The 4600-nt window shown below is 47.9% G+C and overlaps 1 pseudogene; it reads left to right on the forward strand.

Annotated features, from left to right (window-relative positions):
* The first annotated feature begins 1150 nt into the window (after window positions 1–1150).
* On the forward strand, window positions 1151–2326 carry LOC147911592 (GTPase NRas pseudogene; annotated as a pseudogene).
* The last annotated feature ends 2274 nt before the right edge of the window (window positions 2327–4600 follow it).

Genomic DNA, 4600 nt, shown 5'->3' on the forward strand with positions numbered 1-4600 from the left:
TTTCCGTGAACGGTGCTTTGGCACCTGCGTCCCTCTCCTGTTGAGTTTTTCGGCCAGTAGAAAAAAGCGTGCTTCCGTTTGGCAACTCCTAGGTGTTTTTTGTGTATCAGGAAATACTTTTCTCCATTTGTTGTTTATCTGTGAGCAGATGGCTGGTTAAATAAACGTCCACTCCGCCTGGCGAGGAAACATTTCTCTTTACGTATGTCCAGTGACTCCTTTGAATTCTCCAGACCTGTTTTAATTATTTTTTTTCAAATAGGTGGCCCATATTTTTTATGTTCTTGGATGTTTATCTTTGATGATCCTTTTTGTTGTTTGTAAATGATATGGAATCGAACTCTCCATGGGTGCTGGCTGGGATCTCGGCTGGCATCTCGTGCTCCTGTTCATCATCTCAAGCAGGGAAAAGGGGCAGAAACCGTTGTGGGTTTTTTTTTTTTTTTACGTAAAACTCATGCAATGTAAAAGTCACCATTTTAACGTTTGTAAAGCGTACGAGTCAGAGGCATTTAGTACATTCACGTTGTTGTGCAACCATCACCACTGTTTGGTTCCAGAACATTCTCATCTCCCCAAAAGGAGACCCCATACCCACCAACAGTCACTCCCCATCACCCTCCCCAGCCTCTGACAACCACTCATCCACCTTCTGTCTGTGGATTTGCCTGTTCTGGACGTTTCACATAAATAGAATCACACACTGTGTGTCCTTCTGTGTCTGGTTCTCTCACTGAGCATCATGTGTTCAAGGTCCATCCAGGTTGTAGTCGTTTCAGTGCTTCACTCCTTTTCATGGCTGAGTAATATTCCACTGTACGGGTGGACCACATTCTGTTTATTCATTCCTCCATCAATGGACACTTGGGTTGCTTCCACCTTTCGGCTGTCGTGAATAATGCTGCTATGAATGTTCACATACAAGTATCTGTTTGAACACCAGTCTTCAATTCTTTTGAGTACATACCTGGGGGTGGAATTGCTGGGTCACACGGTAAGACTATGTTTAGCTCTTTCAGGAACTGCCCAACCACAAACCCTTTTAGAAAGAGGAGTGGCCCTGGTGGGGGCTGTTCATGGCGGTTCCGGGGTCTCCAACATTCTTCGCGGCCGTGGTCCTAAATCCGTACGAAGCGGAGGCGGTGGAGCTTGAGGATCTTGCTGGTGTGAAATGACTGAGTACAAACTGGTGGTGGTTGGAGGAGGTGGTGTTGGGAAAAGCGCACTGACAATCCAGCTAATCCAGAACCACGTTGTTGATGAATATGATCCCACCATAGGGGATTCTTACCGAAAACAGGTGGTTATAGATGGTGAAACCTGTCTGTTGGACATACTGGATACAGCTGGACAAGAGGAGTACAGTGCCATGAGAGACCAATACATGAGGACAGGAGAAGGCTTCCTCTGTGTATTTGCCGTCAATAATAGCAAGTCCTTCGCAGACATTAACCTCTACAGGGAACAGATTAAGCGAGTAAAAGACTCAGATGATGTACCTATGGTGCCAGTAGGAAACAAGTGTGATTTGCCAACAAGGACAGTTGACACAAAACAAGCCCATGAACTGGCCAAGGGTTATGGGATTCCATTCACTGAAACCTCAGCCAAGACCAGACAGGGTGTTGAAGATGCCTTTTACACACTGGTAAGAGAAATACGTCAGTACCGAATGAAAAAACTCAACAGCAGTGATGATGGGACTCAGGGTTGCATGGGGTTGCCATGTGTGGTGATGTAACAAGATACTTATAAAGTTCTAGCATCAGAAAAGAGCCACGGTCAAGCCGCACTGACACCCTGGTCCTGACTTCCCTGGAGGAGAGATATTCCTGTTGCTGTCTTCAGTCTCACAAAGAAGCTCCTGCTACTTCCCCAACTCTCAGTAGATCAGTACAATATTCTCTATTTGAGAAGTTCTCAGAATAACTACCTCCTCGCTTGGTTGTCTGACCAGAGAAATGAACCTCTTGTTACTCCCCGGTATTTTTCCACCCTGGGTTCTCCCCTAACACACACAGACACAACTCCGCCACCCCACGTTTTTCACCTGAGAAACAATTCATGCTCTGAAACAGAGAACCAAACTATAGACATCAAATTCTTTACAAAACAGTGTCTTGAGCTCTAAAGTAGCAACTGCTGGTGATATTTTTTCTTTTTACTGTTGAACTTGGAACTATGTTGGTTTTTGGAGAAATGTCATTAATTACTGTTTTGCTGAGAATATAGTTAATGTTGCTGTTCGGTTTGTTTGTAATGTTATTGGCTATATTCTATAAACTGGCATCTACTCTGTGTTCATAAATACAAAAGTGAATACTGACTTTTGAGTCTATCCCAGTCTTCTCAACTTTCATGTAACTAAATCTAAAACTTTCACAATGAAAAAAAAAAAAAAGAGGAGTGGACATGAGATGGAATCTCAAAAAGCAAATTACATGACAGTGTTGACAGTAGGGGGGGTCTGTCTGCATCATGGTTCAGTAAGAATACAGCAAAACTCCCCTCTGTGAACAACAGATGCACTCACAGTCCGGTGTGTATTCTGGTACGTTCCCAGGATCGGTTCACAATCCATATTGAGTTATTCACCCTGAAGCCGTTCCCATGCCTGACACCCTCCTTAGTTCCCCTGTGGGTCATCTTGGGATGTGGAGAGTTAGGTTTCCCTGAGTTCTTTTCCCCCAGAGGTCGAGGAATGGATGAGTGTGGTGGAGGAGAGAGAGCTTGGGGACACCCGACACCCAGGAATTGGGGTTGGCGTTCCCCTGCGAGGCTCTGACTTCCTGGGGTAGCATGAGGGTAAGAGAACAGAGCCCCCACAAAGCCTGTTTCACTTTTCCTCCCTTTTCTTGAGCCAGCCCTGCCTGCAGTCCACCTCTCAGGACTCACCCATGCGGGAAGCCATCAGCGTCCAGAGCCTCTCTGTGTGTTTGCTCAGGGAGAGGGGAAAGCAGGACATTACGTGGACGAATTTTGTAAACCTTTGCTCAGTGAAAGAAGCCAGACACAAAAAGCCACATAATGCATGATTCCGTTTATATAAAGTGTCCAGAACAGGGAAATCCACAGACAGAAAGTGGATTGGGGGGGAGATGGAGAGGAGCTGTTAATGGGTATGGGGTCTCCTTTTGGGGAGATTAGTGTTTTGGAACCAGATAGAGATAATGGTTGCACGACATTGTAAATGTGCTGAATGTCACCGAATTGCGCTAATTTTATGTGATGTAAATTTTATTTCAACTAAAAAAGAAAAGAGGATCATGTAACATCCTCTGGATTTATTTGTCACACCCCAGAGCTCTCCCCTGTGACGGGGACGAGGGTGAGGACGGGGCACAAGGCTGCAGGTGGCCCACGTCCCCTGGTTGTGACGACAGAGCAGGAAGGAGGGTCGAGAAAGAACAGAATCTTGAGTCAACTGGGGTTTGAAACAAAGACCGAAAGCCGAGGGTTTTTCCAGAGTTGAACCGTGTCAGAAACCCACGGTGTTTGCAAATTACGGGAAGACAGAGCTCAAGAAGAAAACCCTGCTTCAAACACAGAAGATGACAAATACTCGATGGGCACGTCTGTGCACCCACGATGATATCAACAATTGAAGAGCCTGGGAAATGACGCAGAGCTGAAAAGCATGCAGAAGGGAGGCTGGATGGATTCGTCTGGACGCCAACGCTAATAACTGGACCCGAGATCCAAACGGTCCCTACGCCTGGAGGGAACAGTGCCCCAAAGATGTCATCAGAGATTTCGACACCTGATACGCTGGGTCACAGTCTTCACGGCTGGAGAGGGGAGAGGGTCTCCCAGGAGCTGCCTGGAGGCTCAGCCGGGGACACTGATGGAGACAGCGGGTCCTTCTGAGAAACGGAGGCTGCACGAGGAGAGACGGGTGTCCGAGGTGTTGGGGGCTTTCAGTCTGAGTTTTATTCCTTCCAGGCCTTTTCAGAACACGTGGAGAATTTGTTCCAATGCAGTGACCTGGGTGTGGGCCACGTCAGAAGGGACAGCGTTTGAATTAGTTTCTTGGAATGGTTGTAACGGTTGACCACCAAGGAGGCGGGGCTTAAAAGCACAGAAATTCACCCAGACGTCTGAGATGAAGGTGTCACAGGGCCGTGCTCCCTCCACAGGCTCCAGGGGAGGGTCCTTCCTGCCTCTTCCAGCTTCTGGGGCTCCAGGCGTCCCTGGGCTGGTGGCCGCCTCCCTCCATCTCTGCCTCCGTCTCCACGTGGCTTCTCCTCTGTGTCTGTGTCTCCTCTTCTGTCTCTGATGAGGACACCTGTCATTGGATTTAGGGCCTCCCTCCTCCAGGACGACCTCATTTCCATCCTTCACTTAATCACATCTGCAAAGACCCTGTTTCCTAATAAGGCCCCATTCTCCAGTCCTGGGTGGACACAAATTTTGGGGGGAAAGACTTCAACCCAGGACAGGGGTCTTGAAGAGTTACTTCCACCATTTCCATCGGCCTCAGCTGCTCTGGTCTCCCAAAAACTTTCAGGATGCTGACCACAAGAAAGGTGGCCCCTCCCACCGCCAACCCTGGGACTTTACCTTTCTCCAGGTGTGCATGCCTGGTGGCTGGACGGTGCCA

This window comes from Ceratotherium simum, chromosome Y (genome assembly GCF_057802395.1).
Source record: "Ceratotherium simum simum isolate JZ-2026a chromosome Y, ASM5780239v1, whole genome shotgun sequence".
Classification (NCBI taxonomy): domain Eukaryota; kingdom Metazoa; phylum Chordata; class Mammalia; order Perissodactyla; family Rhinocerotidae; genus Ceratotherium; species Ceratotherium simum.